Below are 17,221 nucleotides of genomic sequence, written 5' to 3'. Positions count from 1 at the left end.
TTGACTTGGTTTATGATAGCTCTGAGATGGGCCCGAGGAAAGTCACGGTATTGAAGGTGCATTTCTTCTCAGTGTTAATATATTTCTACATCTTAGTTAAGCAGGAGTGAACCTAGATGATATATTTTTTTAAAGATTGATTGATTGGTTGATTATGGAGAGAGATAGCATGCACGCACATGGGCTGGGGTGAGGGAGAGAATCTCAAGCAGACTCCCCTCGGGTTTGATCTCATGACCCCAAGATCATGACGTGAGCTGAAACCAGGAGTCAGACGCTTAACTGACCGAGCCACCAGGGCGCCTCCTAGATGATACATTGTTTAAATGCCTTCTTTCGTGGTTGGTTGTGAATCGCTTTGTATCTTGATCTCATATGCAGGTGTCTTTCATAATAAAGTTCTTTCATCCTGAAAGGACTTCACCTTTTTTCTCTCCAGCCTTAAAATGACACATTTTGATACTGACTTTGAGACATGGCAGTTGTATCAATGTGATAAGAAAAAAAAGTTTATTTTTTATTATACTATAATATATACATAACATAAAATGTATCATATGTACCACATTTAAGTGTCCAGTTTCAGCAGTGTTAAGTACATTCACACTGTTGTGCACCCCTCCCCGGCCGTCTCCAGAACTCTTTCATCTTCCCAAACTCTGTCCCCCTAAACAGTAACTCCTCTGTCCCTTTCCCCTGCCTCTGATAACGGAATGGAAGAATGGACGCACAAATTACGGTTCGTCCACACACAATGGGGTAGTCTTCAGCCTTAAAAAGGAAGGACGGCCTGCCGTGACTTGGACCAGTCTCGGTCCCGCATATAAATGGAGTCACACAGTATTTGTCTCTTTTGTTCCTGTTTTCTCAGTTAACATAATGTCTTCAAGATCCACCCGTGTTGTAGCAGGCGTCAGTCTCCTTCCCATTGAAGGCTGGAGACTACTCCGTTGTGTGTGTGCACACCATGTTCTGTGTGTCCGTGCTTCCTGTGACGGATATCAGGGCTGTGCCCACCTCTTGGCTGCTGTGAACAGGGGGTGCAGCTCCCTCTTCTTGAGACCCTGCTTTCAAATCTTTGGGGCATATACCCACCAGTGGGGCTGCTAGATCATGTGGTACTTATAATTTTTAGTTTTCTATAAATTGCCAAACTCACGTCCCCCGTGGCTGCAGCCGTGTACATTTCTACCAGGAATGCACAGGGGTTCCATTTTGGGGCGTCTGGGTGGCTCAGCTGACCGTCCGACTCTTGATTTCGGCTCAGCTCATGATCTCAGGGTGGTGAGATCGAGCACGGCGTCAGGCTCCACACGTGGAGCCTGCTTAAGATTCTCTCTCTCGGGGCGCCTGGCTGGCTCAGTCGGTGATGCGGCTGCCTTCGGTTCAGCTCATGATCTCACGGTCCTGGGATCGAGCCCCACACCAGGGTCTGCACTCAGCAGGGAGCCTGCTTCTCCCTCTCCCTCTGCTGCTTCCCCTGCTTGTGCGCTCTCTTGCTGGCTCGCTCTCTCAAATACATAAATGAAATCTTAAAGAAATTCCCTCTCCCGGGCGCCTGGGTGGCTCAGTTGGTTAAGCGACTGCCTTCGGCTCAGGTCATGATCCTGGAGTCCCGGGATCGAGTCCCGCATCGGGCTCCCTGCTCGGCAGGGAGTCTGCTTCTCCCTCTGACCCTCTTCCCTCTCGTGTTCTCTATCTCTCATTCTCTCTCTCTCAAATAAATAAATAAAATCTTTAAAAAAAAAAAAAAAGAAATTCCCTCTCCCTCTGCCCTTCCCCTCCTGCTCTCTCTCTTAAAAAAAAAAAAGTTCCAGTTTCTCTGTAACACCTGTTATATATACACACGTGTGTGTGTGTGTGTGTGTGTGTGTAAAACAGCCGTCCTAGTGGGTGGGAATCATAGTTGTGATTTGCATGTCCCTAACTGATGAGTGCTGTTGAGCATCTTTTAGATTTTTTTTTTAAGATTTTATTTCTTTATTTGACAGAGAGAGACCCAGCGAGAGAGAGAACACAAGCAGGGGAAGTGGGAGAGGGAGAAGCAGGCTTCATGCCAAGCAGGGAGCCCAACGTGGGGCTCGATCCCAGGAGACCTGTGCCAAAGGCAGACGCTTCACCAACTGAACCACCCCGGCACCCCAAGCATCTTTTAGATTTTATTCTTTATTATTCTTTATAGAAATCTCTATACAGGGGCGCCTGGGTGACTCAGTTGGTGAAGCGACTGCCTTCGGCTCAGGTCATGATCCTGGAATCCCGGGATCGAGTCCCGCATCGGGCTCCCTGCTCAGCAGGGAGTCTGCTTCTCCCTCTGACCTTCTTCCCTCTCGTGCTCTCTATCTCTCATTCTCTCTCTCTCATAAATAAATTAAAAAAAAAAAATCTCTATTCAGATCCTTTCCCCATTTTTTTAAATTGGGTTGTTTGTGGTGGTGTTGAGTTGTAGAGGTTCTTTATATATATTCTGGGTCTCCGTGCCTTACCAGATGGATGATTAACAAATGTTTTCTCTGGTTCTGTGGGTTGGACAGGTTAATTTTTGGAAAGCTGTTGCTTTTTTACTAAGCACGAGCCCGTTCGCTAAACCTTTTAAACAGTAGGTGCAGAGGCTGCAGAGTGGATGACACTCTGCCTCCACCCACTGGACTTGGGGGTTCTGTTGAGAATAAGCTTCGGGGTCACAGTCTTGGTGGGCACAGCTGTGTCCCAGCAAGTGGTTGGTCGTACTTGGAGGTGAGCATTCAGTGAGCATTTCCTTTGTTGTCTTGAAGAGCTTTATTTGACTACTCTTCCAGGGGCTTCTGCTTTTTCTTTTAAAGCTCCTTTCCTCGGCAGGTGTGAGGAGACCGAGGGGTTCAGCCTGTATTGTCCCCACAGTGAACGTGGGGCTCAGAGCTCAGCCTGCTCTACAGCAGGCAACCAGCAACTGCCTGGAGCCTCCGTTAATTGTGTCTGGGGGCAGATGCTGTCCCCAGAAGCCTCTCCTGCCGAGCCGGCCAGGAGAATGGTACGGAATCTCACCGGGAGCACATTCCTGTAGCTCATGCAGATAATTAAATCCCTTAAAGGATTAAAAGTCCTGTGGCAAACACTTGATGTCCCATTTATGAATATTCTCTGAGTCCTGTTCCTGCCCGAGGGGTTGAATACCTCCGTAGAGTCTTGGGGAAATCTTTGTATTACACAACGGAGTAAACAGACAGACGGGCTAGTCCTGGGGGATTGCATAAGACCACAGTGAGGACTTTTTGTTTCTTCTGGCCCAGAGGTGGGGTAGTGGAGTTTCTGGACTACTTTCTGGCTTCATGTATGAGTTGCAAGCATCTGAACAGGCTGCCTATCTCTTTCCTGTTTCTCTGTCTCCCCGGGACACCCCACTGCCTGCCCCCCAGGCCGATGGTGCACCTGCCACCGGCCGTGAGGCTGACAAGACAGGAGACTGCTCTGGGCCGGACTTGGGTTTGTTAGCTGGGAAATGGGCAGGTGGGACCAGATGGCTGATCTCAGAGATGTTTGGGACAGCCGTTCTTCCATCCTGGGTGCTGGTTCACCCCGTCAGCAGCACACACCCCGGGTGTGATCTGAAGCCGGCGCCCAGACAGAGTGGACAGGGAGCGACGGAGGAAGGAGGCAGGCCACTCCAGGTGGGTTGAACAAGCTCAGTGAACCGACCTATGAGGCTTGTCTGGGGGGCTGCGAGTTGGTGGACCCCACGCCTACCGGCCTGCCCGCCACATCCTCACCGTTCATAGAGCCTCAGCTCAGGGGTTTAGTCACATACCCCCTCCCTCCTGATGGTCCCAGCACCTCATCACTGTCTCAGGGTCATCCTGGGGGCAGCTTCTGGGCAAGGCGACTGGAACCCACATTCCAGGAATGGGAGGGGGTAAGGGGCCTCCGCGTGCTGGGGTCCAGCTGCCGGGTCAGCCAGCGGTCACATCCTCATGATGGGTGGTACTTTCCTGCACAGAGCAGTCCCCATTCCTTCTGGTACCCCTCCTACAAAGCCAGAAACCACCCCAAGTTCGAGAGAGACATTTAAAGGAAGAACAAGTGGCTGGAGGACACTCCAGACTTGTTACAGTCCCTGGAGGGTGGGTAGCCACATGCCCAGTGATGCTCGCTGGGTCCGCCCCCTGCCAGGGTCAGTCACCAGCCTGAGCCCCTGGGGCTGTTCCAGGGCTCACAGACTCCGAAAACTTCCTCAGGCTCAAAGCCTCAGCTGAGAAACTGCTGCGTCCAGTTCCACCCTCTTTCAACACCACCACACCTCCCTAAAAGCATATAATTTGCAGCAGAGCCCAAACTAGATTTGGAGCTACCCAGCTATTTTACCTGGAAATCGGTTTTTAAATTCCCTGGTTTTCACAGTCATTTTGTGGGGCCTCGGTATGTGCGCTCCAGTGGGACTGCGCTATTTTATGTGTAAATACAGGCCATCACCTTGTGTCTCCCTGTTACGACTGCCACGCGGGGAGCAGGGATGATTGCTGGCTTGCAGGAAGAGGGTTTGCAGCAGGAGGAGAAAAAACAAAAGCCTCCAGCCCAGAGCCTGTTTGTGCTGCTGGAGGGAAGCCCCTGTCCCCTGTCGGGTGCTGGGGCCTTGACCCCGGTGCCCCTGCATCAGCCATTCCTGGCCCCGGTCCACAAGTGAGCTCACCCGCTACCAGCAAGGGAAAAGGCCCCGAGGTGTGCCCTGCACCTCCTCATCTCCGCTGACCTTGCTTCCCACCATCCCGTCCGGTTCCACCCCTGTCCCCGCGTCCTGTCCCCCACCACTTCCCCTTCAGCAGGTAAGCAGACTCGAGGTTCATCCTAAGAGGAAGAAAGTTCGCATCCCCTGAGCCCGGCCCCCGTTCCGCTCTTGCCCCATGTCCTTCCCACTGCACACGGCTGGGGAGGAAGTCCTGGCCTCTTCTGTCTCAACACAAGGCTGGCTTCTGCCCCCACCAAACGAAGGTCACCAACAATCTGCTTAAAGCTAGTGATCTCTTTGCACCCTGGCTGCTTCACAATATTTGACCCTGTTTATTTAGTTCCTTCTTGAAAATCTTTGCCAGCTTCCAGCGTCCTCCCGATTTCCTGCTGCAGCTCTGAGCCGCGCTCCCACCCCTTCCTGGGCCCCTGGGCCCTCCACCTGTCTCCTAAAGGCCCGTGTGCCTAGGGGTCTGGCTGCAGGGGAGGCTGGTTCCTGGGCTTCCTCTTTTGTAATCCAGGAAACGGGAGCCCCCAAATGGCTTGCCTAGCTGGGACAGCGAGGTTCTGTGTGTAAAAGCCCTTTGGCAATCAGTAAGTGGTAAACCGTGTTGGCGGTTTCGAGAATCTGGGGGAGGGATGCTCCTGGTTTGGTCTTGGGACCCCGTGGATAGGCTGTTTCCAGGCACCGTCTGGAAACCTGTAAGCCGGATTTGGACACGTGGGTGGGCCTTTTTCTCAGCTTTCACCCTGTTCTCAAAGGGCTCAGACCCAAGAAGTGAGTGCTCCCTGCTCCTCTGCTCCGGACGACCCACCTCCCCGCCTCCCACCACCACCAGCTTCTGCCTTTACTATTAGGCCAGCTTCAGCCCGGGCTAAGGGGCTGGTGGTGCCCTAAAGGGAGTGTCGGCCCCCCAGGGCAGACTGTGGCGCGGAGAAAGTCCAGTCCTTGCGCCCTGGACCATGCAGGAGGAGGGGGCTGTGTGTGCACACCACACATGTCCCAGTCTGCCACTGAGGGTGACACCGGATAATCTCAGCCTGACACTGTCACTAGATGCTGTCATTAGGAACAAGTGGATTGTGGGGCGCCTAGGTGGCTCAGTCGTTAAGTGTCTGCCTTCGGCTCGGGTCATGATCCCAGGGTCCTGGGATTGAGCCCCACATCGGGCTCCCTGCTCCGTGGGAGGCCTGCTTCTCCCACTCACTCCCCCTGCTTGTGTTCCCTCTCTCGCTGTCTCAGGTAAATAAATAAAATCTTAAAAAAAAAAAAAAAAAGAACAAGTGGACTGTTAGGGTGTGGAAGCACTTTGGACCAGGGGCTCTGCAGCATTCAGTAACAACTCACTGAGCAAATAACCTTGAGCCCTACCCTCCCAGTGTGGACGTCGGGGACATTGGGGCATGGAGCCAGCAAAGGGCCCTGCCGTCTGACAACTGACGACCTTTTGGGCAGGGCCAGACCCAAGTAAACAGGCAAAGGAAATACTGTCCGATAAGTGTGATGCAGAACGCATATGATGATGTAGTCTTTGGCTGGCCACTCATTTAGTAGCAGGGGTCGGGCAGGGGGGTATTGTCACGAAGGGCCTCTCTGAAGAGAGCTTTCAGACCTGAAGTCAGCCCCCTGCAGGACTGGCGGCAGAGCCTTCTGGGACGGGAACCGCACGTGCAAAGGCCCTGCGGTAGGAACAGAGTTTGTGCGTGTGCAGAAAGATGGCCAGTGGAGCTCGGAGCTGGGGAGGGGAGCAGAGTGTGAGGTCGGGGACGGCAGGGGCTCAGCTGGGAGGGCTTCGCAGGCTGGTAAGGGTGTAGATTGCAGGTGGGTGACACCGACCGCATGGTGAGAGGGTATTGGCGCAGAGTACTGTGAGAAGGTTTCTCTGCTCCGTCGAGAGTGGAGAGGTGAGGCCGGAGGCAGGGGAGCGGCTGCCATGCACGTGGATGGATTCTGGAGCCGGAGCTGAGGGGACAGCAGCTGCTTTCTGGCAGTCTGCAGAGGCTGGCCAAGCTAGTCACCCCGAGGGACCCCCGCCTGGTGTGGTGGGCTCTGAGCCGTGTTACGGGTCCTCGGGGTCCTCTGCTGGGGACCACGGAGGGAGGCCCTTGACGCCGGGGCAGGCTGGGGGCCACAGGGAGGGGGAGGGACATTTCTTGCGGACACTGGGGGGAGAGGGATGCGTGGTACATGGCGCCACCGGGACACCTGCTGGATTCATCTGTGGAGTCGCACTGGCGTCCGACCCAGTATGTCCCACGCCTCCCCAAATTTGCCCTCCCCAAATGCCTCCAGTCCGTGAGTGGTGGTGTCTTCAGATTCTCACCTCATCCGTCCCCGAGCCCCAGTGATGTCCACCCAGCAGGTGTCCCCCACGGCCCCCCCCCCGCCCCAGACCGTTAGAGCAGAGCTGGTCACTGCACTCACCCACACCCACAGTGGGCTCCACCTGCCTCCCTGCTCCGCACTGGCTGCAGGGACATGGCCCGGAATTCATCAGAGTTGCCCTTCGGGGCCTTTCTTCCAGTGCCTCTGCTCCCCTCCACCGAGGCCCTGCAAGCCACCCCCAGAGCCCCCACACATGGGAGCCCACCTGGCCCTTGCTGGCCTCCACTCCCCCCCACCCTGGGGCTGGAGCCTGGGGACAGGGCTGCCCTTTTCTTCCGGGGCTCCTGCGGTGCCCTCCTCCACGCCCCCTTCCCAGGAAGGGAGAAGGCTTCGGCCAGTAGAGGAGGGAGCAAATCAAGAAGACTTAGAAGACTTAGGCTCCGGGAGAGTCGGGCCAGCGTTGCCTGCACACCAGCCACACCATGGGGTCCTCAGCCTGAGCCCACAGAGCTGCTGCGGGCCCTGCATCTGGGGAGGCGGGGGGCAGGAGAGCGGAGGTGGGGCCTCCAGCCCAGCTCCCAGTGGCGCCCCAGGCCGCCCCTGTCACCTGCTTCTCATCCCCACTCTGAGGCCTGGGGATCCAACCAGGTGGCGGCCTCCTGCTGGGCCGGGGTGTCTGCACTCAAGTGGATCTGCTCAGGAAGTCTCAAGGGCCAGGGCCGGAGCCCGCGAGCAAGCTGGACGGAGGCCCTCGGGGCTCACCCACATCAGGGGACTTCTGGCTCCCGCCTCGGTCGTCCACCTGCCCCACCGGCCCTGGCCGGCCGCACTCCTGCCTGGTGCGAGGGTGGAGGCGTGGGGACACCCGCGGAAGAGGCCAAGGGGTCCCTGGCCGGGGGAGGGGTGGGTATCCAGGTCCGCAGCAGAGCAAGAAGCAGAGAACGAGGCCAGGTGGACACTGTCCGTGAGTGGAAGCTACCGTCTGAAGTCCATTTCCACCTGACAGAGGAATGATGACCAGGGCCCGGTGTTTCTGTGCCAGCCGAGATACTGGGTGCCCTAAACACATCGTGTGCCCTAGGGAGGTAAGTAAGTTACCCAGTGTAGACAGCGTGCACTTGGCAGAGCAGAGATCCGGGTCCACAGGTGGCCGAGCCACACGGCCTGCAGGCAAAGCCCCGCTCCGCCCCTCATGTGTCTGCACAGACTTGCTCTGTAACTCTGCTTCCCTGTCCAGGCTCACAGAGGGCACCTCGGAAGCTGTCCGAGGGGTGACGTGGGCACACGAAGGTGCTCGGCAGGGGCCCTTGCAGACTGTGTTTGCTCGCTCGGCGTCTGTATCAGATGGTGGGTCTGCAGGTGGCTGGAAGGAGGCTGCATGGTCACTCCGGCGCAGCACCCATGTCCTGTGCTGACGAACTGCCGCCTTTCTCCTGGAGCCAGATGATGACATGTGCCTGCTTCCATCCAGGCGCCTGTTAGGGGGACAAGTGTCACTAGATGCTCAGCCCCAGGCCCGGGACTCCCGCGCTCCTGGCGCGCTCCTGCACCTGCTGGTGGGACCACCGTTCCTGATCTTTCCTTCTGTTCAGGCTCTAGTGACGTTCAGTGGGCTTTTGTTGCTAAAGCTTGTGAAGGCTTTAAAATTGCTATTTTGTTCATATTTGGCATGAATTTTTTTATTTTATTTATTTTTTTGACAGACACAGCGAGAGAGGGAACACAAGCATGGAGAGTGGGAGAGGGAGAAGCAGGCTTATTGCGGAGCAGGGAGCCTGACACGGGGCTCGATCCCAGGACTCTGGGATCACGACCTGAGCCAAGGGCAGATGCTTAATGACTGAGCCACCCAGGTGCCCCGAATTTTTATTTTTAAAATACCATTAAAATATCTATCTTGGGGGCGCCTGCATGACTCAGTCGGTTGAGCATCTGCTTCGGCTCAGGTCATGATCCCGGGATCCTGGGATCGAGTCCCACGTCGGGCTCCCTGCTCAGTGGGGAGTCTGCTTCTCCTTCTGACCCTCCCCCCTGTTCCTACTCTCCATCTGTGTCTCTCAAATGAATAAACAGAAAATCTTAAAATATCTATCTTTGTTGGCAACCCCTTAAATTTTGTGCCAGAGGCAAGTGCCTCACTCACCCTTGTCTCAACCCTGCTCCGTAGGGCCAATTGAGTGTCCTCAAAATTTGGGCAGCTGGTTCCCCCAGAGCCAATGATCCACGAGCAAGGAAGAAGCTGCAGTGTTTCTTAGGGCCTAGCGGTGGAAGACACTCCATTACTTCTGCCATTTACTCTCAGTTACACAAGTCAGTCCCGTTCGATGTGGAAGGGACGACACAGGGACATGAAGACCAGGACACAAGAATCATGGCGCCATCTTGGATGCTGGCTACCACACCAGGTGTCCTGCCCAGAGGCTCAGTGGTTGGGAGAAGCCTCCACAGCCTGGAACCAAAAATCTGGTGCAGTCTCCCCCCCCCCCCCAACCCTTTCTTGACCACATCACCCTCCCTCGGGCTCTGAGTGGTGCCGACCCAGGCCTGGGCTGTGGGGACCCATGTAGGCCTCACTCACCTGATTTCCGTACCCAACCCAATCAGCCCTCCCCAGGGTTCCCGAATTTGGGTGGGAGTGAGTCAACACTGCCTGAGAGTAACTGATTCCGGCTGGATGGGAGAAATGAGCCATGAGAGACGAGAGAACTCACTCCAGGCCTCCCCTCCCATTGTCCGTGAGCCCCAGGGACATCATCGCTCTGCCTGGTGCATTGTTAGGTTTTAGAGCTCAGTCAATACCCCTGCTTCCTTTCTGTCACTTCTTCACTTCTTCCCGGGTGGCTGTCTGTGACAGATAATGCTGGGGTGTTGTTACCTAGGACTCTTGTTGAAAGTGACAGGGCCCCATCCCAAACCTACTGACCCAGTCTCAGTGGTGGGTCCAGGAATCTGCAGTTTTAACCCTGGGGTTTGGGTGCGCTTGTGCTCGGTGTCCTAACATAAGACAGCCACTGTCCACTTTTGCTCCGCTCAGGCTTGCGGTTCATGACAGCCAGTGCGGATGTGGACCTCAGACATCCAGGGGGTAGAGGACCCACGAAGGTGGCGGGCTCCCAGCTGTGGGGCAGAGTGGAGTTAGGAGCTATGGGCATTACTGGCTGGAGGGAGGAGTCGTGGGGAGGTGGCTAGAAGGGGAGAAGCTTCTTCCAACTGTCCGTTCTCAGTGAGTGTTCTCAGCAAGCCATGTCAGCTCATGGCCGCCTCGTCCCCAGGGAAAAGAGGAGGTTGGCCCAATGATTGCAAAGCTCCCTTCTAGCTCTGGAACTCAAGCCAGGGACCATGGGAGCTGAGTGATTTCCTTTCCAGAAGACTCGGTCCTGAGGTTGCTCTGAGTTGCTCCCTGGGGGGGCCGGGGGGGGGCTGATCCCTGCTCCCTTTGTTTTTTTTAAAGATTTTATTTATTTGACAGAGAGACACAGCAAGAGAGGGAACACAAGCAGGGGGAGTGGGAGAGGAAGCAGACTCCCCGCTGAGCAGGAAGCCTGACACGGGGCTTGATCCCAGGACCCTGGGATCATGACTCGAGCTGAAGGCAGATGCTTAACGACCAAGCCACCCAGGCACCCCATCCCTGTTCCCTTTGTTTGTCCACCCCTCCCCAGGGGCTGGGTTCCCTCCAGGAAGCAGGTGCCAAGGAGCCTGGGCACTTCTGGGCTTAGCCTTGTTTCCACAGCAACCAGCCACCGTGCCAGCAAGATCTGGGTTTCTACTGGTCGACAGCCGGAGGAGCTTGACCCCCCTCTGTGTCCATACCACTGGACCAGACAGAATAGAGTACTGGGACACCCAGTAAAGTGGATTTGCAGGTCCCAAACACCCTTTCACTCAGGCCAGTTCTGGAAGTTTGGGCTCCAACCAGCAGCAAGTAGCACCCGGGAACTGGCTAGAAATGCCAGTGATTGGACTCCACACTAGACCCACTGAACTGGGAACTCCAGGGGTAGAGCCAGCCCTCTGTGTTTTCATTAAGTGCCCAGGTGTCTCTGACGCACTCAGAAGTTGGGGAACCACTGCTTCCCCTCAGCAGGACTGGGGCTCTCTCAGTGTCAGCACTGAAAGTCTGCAAACCTCAAGCCCAGGCAAATTGGAGTAGTGGTTCATCCCCAGCTTTGGGCTTTGTGTTTCATTATCTGATGCCGTGAGGCACCACCAAGCCCAGAATGGAATGACCTCAAAAATGTGCCTGTTAACAAATCTGCAGTTTGGGTTGCGGTAGGTGGACTTCTCCACGGTGCTCAAGGATCCAGGAGGGTGTCCCAAAGAGAGAGCATGCCAGGGACACTGGGAGCACGACCACCACGGAACATGGTTTTGGAAGTAGTCCCAGACTCCTCAGATCCCAGGGGAGGCAACGGAGCCCAGCCTCACGCAGGGTGTGCATGTCGCCCTGGGGTGGAGGGTGCTCACCCATGAGATGGTGCAGCCATCTATGGGCGATCTCTGGGAGATCACTCGACCCCAGCTTGTCTCTTGTCCGTTCTTCCCCCTTCACAATGCTCTTGGAGCACCTACACTGTGCTAAGAACTTGGTCTGGGGGCTCATGGTTCTCTGCAAGTTCATTATTTAACCAAATAGGTTAGGTCCCAGGCCAGAACCCCAGCCCTGGGAGCCGGGGACAGCTTCTGCCGCTGGGGAGGCCATGGCGCTGCTGTGGGCGGGCGACCTAGCGGCGGGGGCGCTGAACTTGGGGACAGGGGACGAGGATAGTTCCGGGATCCTACCGCTTTCCTGGACGGCGGGAGAAGGGCCACACCCTCCCTCCCCTGGACAGGGGCTGCGGCGGCTTCAGCGCACCTCCCTCATGTCACCCAGTCTGATCGGGGAGTGACCAGTAGAGCGGTGCCCAGAACACATATTGGGGTCCGTCCAGTGTCTACTTCCTCTACCCGACGGCAGGCCCCTGGGCACGGGCTATCCTAGAGCCACTCCGCACCTCAGTGCCCAGCAGAGACACCCCCCCCCCGCCCCCACAGCCGTCTGGCCTCTATGTCTGTCCCCTGCAAGGGGGAGCGCCGGGGGCCCTCGCTGCAGTCCCCCCGCCCGCGCCCCCCAAGTGCTCCCCGAACCGCTGTGAATCACAAGGCAGCGCCCCGGCCCATGGGCTGCATCCTGACACCGCCTGTGGACCCATCGTGGGCGCCCCGCTCCCTCCGCACAACCTCCCAGGTGTTTACTGAGACAGCCAGGCTTGGGAGAATCCCGGAGGGCTTCTAGGAAGGAGCTCAGGGTCGGGGCCGGAAGCCCTCCCCGCAGCGACGGGGCCTCATCTTACTGGCTTGGGCGCCATTTAGCGGCCGCGCCTGCGCAGACCCCGCCCTCCGGCCGGGAGCAGAAGCTGCTGGGAAGATGGCGGAGTAGGACGTCCCTGTGCTGACCTCTTGCCGCGTGGCCGCCTAGAGAGCACCCACGGCGGCATAAATAACCCAAAAAGCAGCCCGAAAACTGGCAGAACAGACTCTCCGCAGCCCGGCATAGACAAGAGGCCACAGCGAAGCAGGTAGGACCCGCGGAGAGGCGGCCCGCGGGAGGGAGAGAGGGAGGCCCGCGCGGCGGGAGAGGGCAGGCAGCGGACCCGCACGTCAGGGGAGCCCAGGGGCAGGAGAGATCCCCCAGAGCATTCGGCTGGGAAATCCACAGGGGCCGAATTTCCTGAGTTCTCACAACCAGCGGAACTTAGCACCTGGGCTTTTAAAAATTAGCAGCTTGGCTCGCGGAGAGAGGAAGCCGAGTCCTTGCCCTAAAAGGACAGCGGAGCAAACAGCCCGTGAGATACTGGGTGGAACCGGCAGCTTGAAAAATGCCTGGGGTATATGGGAGAGTTGTTGATTCATCGCAGCCTGTGTCCCGGAGGGACAGAGGGCGGTGCGGACCCCTCCTGCGACAAGCGCTTGTAGGCGCTTCCCTCCCCGCCCCCCAGCCTAGATCCCCAGCAGTCGGCCTGCGGGAACCAGCGTGGACACTCTCCACCTAACAACCCCTCCTGCTTCTGTGGAGCCACCCCTCCGGCCTGGCCTGCCTCAGTCCCGGTGCTGCAGGGCCCCTCCCACAGGGAACCATCAGCCCGCAAACCTCTCTAACGGTGACCCTCCACCTAACTTGCTTGCACCACCTAACCCACCACCTGCTGTGCTTCTATGAACCCTCCCGCCTGGCCTGCGTCTGTCCTGGTGTTGCAGGCCCCTCCTGCAGGGAACCACCACCAGCTCGCCAAACCTTGCTAACCCTGCCCCCCCCCCCCCGTGCTTTGCAGATCCACCCCCTCTGATCGCTCTTGGCAAGATTCCGTCAAAGTGGTGCCACAAGCCTGGCAGTGTGTGCGTGGCCCAGACAAGGTAAGCACCACTCCAGAGTGAGTCCTGCCCCAGGGAGAGGGGAAGATAACCACACACCCGTCTGACTGTGACCCCAGCAGTGGGCTGAGGGCAGGCAGCTGGTCTGACTGCAGGCCCCACCCACCAACAAAAGCTTCTCCGGGGACGACACAGGGACAGTGCCTGCAGTTTGGTGCTACTGCATCTCTGGCAAACATCTGGTCTGACTCGACTCAAGCCCGAGGCAGCCCCGGAGCAGCCCACTAACACCACGGGCACCAGACTCTGCCCACAACAGGCAGGGAGCCATCACAGACAACAGGACTGAAGGCAAACACATCCCAGCCACAACGGTAGGACACCCCCTGGAGCAACACACATAGGAGACACCCCCTGAAGCACCAGCTTCTGGGGAACAGACATTGCACTGCAGGACCTCTTCTTCATAGAGCCACTACTTTCAAGTGCAGGAGACGTAGCTGACTTTCCTAACAGAAAAACAGACAACGCAAGAGACAGAATGAGGAGACAGAGGAATGTGTCCCAAATCAAAGAACAGGACAAAATCAGAGCACAAGACCTAAGCGAAACGGAGATAAGTAATATGTCTGATAGCGAATTTAAAGTAACATTCATAAAGATTCTCGCTGGAATTGAGGAAGGACTGCAGGACTTCCTTGAGACCCTCCACCAAGAGCTAGGAGATGTAAAAAAGAACCAGTTAGAGCTATTGGATTTACTAAATGGAAATAAAAATAGACCATCTGGAATAAATAGCAAGCAAGAGGAAGTAGAAGAAAGGACCAGCCACCTGGAGGACAGAGTCATGGAAAGCAATCAAGCCGAGCAGATGAGAGGGGGGAAAAATACACAGAATGAAAATAGACCCAGGGAACTGAGCAACGCTGTCAGGCCTAACAGTCGCATGATAGGGATCCCAGAAGGAGAAGAGCGAGGAAAGGGGGCAGAAGATTTGTCTGAAGAAATAATAGCTGAAAACTTCCTGAATCTGGGGAAGGAAAGAGAAATCCAGATCCAGGAGGCACAGAGAGCCCCCAACAAAACCAACCCAAAGAGGTCTGCACCAAGACACAAAGTAAATAAGACAGCCAAAAGTAGTGAGAAAGAGAGAATTTTAAAAGCAGCAAGAGAAAGGAAAGCAGGTACATACAAAGGAAACCCCATACGGCTATCAGTGGGTTTTTCAGCAGAAACTCTGCAGGCCAGAAGAAAGTGGCATGATAGATTCCAACTGCTAAAAGGAAAAAATCTACAGCCAAGAATACTCTATCCAGTAAGGCTTTCGTTTAGAATAGAGGGAGTGATCAAGTTTCCCAGAAAAACAAAAATTAAAAGCAAAACCAGCCACGTCCCTGTCACACACAATGCCATCGGCCTGTGGGTCCCAAATTCACGGTCCAGCCGCCCTCCTGCCCGAGTCAGTGTGCACGGCCTGCCACCTGCTAAATGCCAAGTCAACACGCCTTCACCTCAGATTGCCAAGGGCTGAAGTTGACACTGTTCCCCTCAAATTTCAGCCCCTGTACCCAAGTTTGTGCACAAAAGTGGGAATAATTATAACAGCAGAATGAAGCAACCCAAACATCTATTTCTGTGGAATACAGAATGGATAAAAGGAGTGTGCTAGGCTGAGAACATCTCCAAAAAGCACATGAACAATACATACAGCATGATTCTGGTTAGTTAAAAAAAAAAAAAAAACCAAAAACCTGGGAGGAATAAAACAAGATGAAACTAAAGAGGGAGACAAACCATAAGAGACTTCTTAAGCATAGGAAAGAAACAGGCTTGCTGGAGGGGAGGTGGGGGGGATGGGGTGACTGGGTGGTGGGCACGAAGGAGGGCATGTGATGGAATGAGCACGGGTGGTTGTATGCAACTGATGAATCACTGAACTCTAAAACTAATAATACACTATATTGTTAATTAATTGAACTTAAAATTAAAAAAAAGGAAACCCAAAACTGGCCTTTACTTAACGTAGAAGTTTGAAAATGGATGGGGGAGGGGCTGGTCAGGACACTCACCTCTGGGAGGGAGGGTTGGGGGAAGGGTGAGGGAGGCCTTTCCTTTTACACACACTTTCTGTGTATCTCTTTAGAGATAGACAAACTTTACTAAAGTAAAGGTTTCTGAGACCCAAGGGAAATTAAGCAAACAAAACCTGTTGCCAGCATCTGAGTCCCTGCCAGTGCCCCAGATGCTTCAAGGAGGGGCAGCCCTGACCTGACTCAGCCCCTTCCTGGGCTACTAGGTCCCAAGTGGCTCGCCCCTTCTCCCCTCAGGATGCCCTTAGCCCCCTGTTGCTTCTTCCCTCATACCTGGCAGCCCAAACAGCATTGCCTGTGATGCTAGCCCCTTCCCACGACATCACACCCAGCCATGGGGCGGGGGGCTTTCAGAAGCCTCTGCAGTCTTACTGCTGTTGAAGACCCTCCATGTCCCTAAGCATCAGATACTTGGGGGCGCTGTCCAGTGTCCACACTGCCTTCCTATTTGGGAGCGATCCCCATTGCGTGTGTCTCACGGGTGGCAGGGTCTTTCTTCCCACTTTGGAAACTGAAGGGGTCCAGCTATCCTCTCTGACCAGCTGGGCTGCAGAGCCCAGACCCCTGCTGGGCCGTGAGAGCTCCCCCAGGAGCAAGTAGAGCAGAGACACAGGGACATTAGCTTTCCTTTACCACAGTGCTCTCGCCACGCATCCACAGCTCCTCAGTCCCCCCAATAACTCTTCTGCTGAAGGTCACCAGGGCTGGTTTTAATTGCTGGCCACCTCCCTGTGGGGCCCAGGCACCTTTCAAGGGGTTCCTTTGAAGTACCACAGATTAAGGGTGTGAGGGACACCTCATCGGTGCAACAAACTGCAGTCCCCGTAGCGAGGGACCCCCCGGCAGAGCAGGAAGTTGTCATCAGGACCCAGGTGTCGAGAGGGGATGTGACATTCTAAAGGCCACAATGTTGCTGGGTTTTCAAAGGAGCTGAGGACGGAAGGCTTGGTGAGCTCCCACTGGGAGCCTCCCCGGGGACAGGCAGATGACCGTCACCATCGCTGAATACATCTCAGGCAGGAGCCTGCCTGGGCCAACAAGGGCTGGTGATGTAGTTTGCAGGGATGCGGCAAACTGCCATTTTTACAAGCAGTAAGCTCTACTACCCATTTCACCCATTCACCTGTCCTGAGGGGCCGCTTCACAGGTGCCCTTTCGACTCTCGGAGACTGCCAGCCCTCAGACGCTCCTCAACCTCGTCCCCACCTGGCCAACCTCTCCAACCGACACACAAGGCGCAGCCTCAGCTCCTCCAGGTCGTTCCTCCACGCCCAGGAAAGCCCCTGGTCTCCTGCCAGGCTCAGGACCCACCCTCCAGCCCCATCCTTCCAGTCCTCTCCTCGGCCACCTGCTCCCCACCCACCCCTCCAGCATGCGCAGGTCCGAAAGCGCGGCCCGCGGCCCTCTCCTCGGGAGCCCCCCTGCGGCGCTGCTCCCGCCGGCGGGAAGGGCGGAGCGCAGCCGCCCGGCAACACGCAGGGCCGGAACGCAGGAGCGGGGCGCAGTGCCGAGCGGCGGCGCCGACCGCCACCTGCCCTCGGTTCCGGTTTCACAGGCCGCGCTCGGCGCCTCTGGCTGCGCTCCGCAAATGTGGGCGATTTTTAAAACGCAGAGGGGCCCGGAATTTCTCCAGCAACCTGTCTCCCCACGGCGCGGGCGGCGACCCCTCGCGACCTCGCGCCCCGGGGCTGGGGTCCGGGCTGCGCGGGGTGACGTCGTAGCGACGGCGTTCTCAGCTAAGGAGACGGCCGGCGGC

This window comes from Callorhinus ursinus, unplaced genomic scaffold, assembly GCF_003265705.2.
Source record: "Callorhinus ursinus isolate GAN/ISIS: 27379988/994484 unplaced genomic scaffold, GSC_fseal_2.0 scaffold13, whole genome shotgun sequence".
Taxonomy (NCBI): Eukaryota; Metazoa; Chordata; class Mammalia; order Carnivora; family Otariidae; genus Callorhinus; species Callorhinus ursinus.
Note: the sequence above shows the minus strand (reverse complement) of the source record.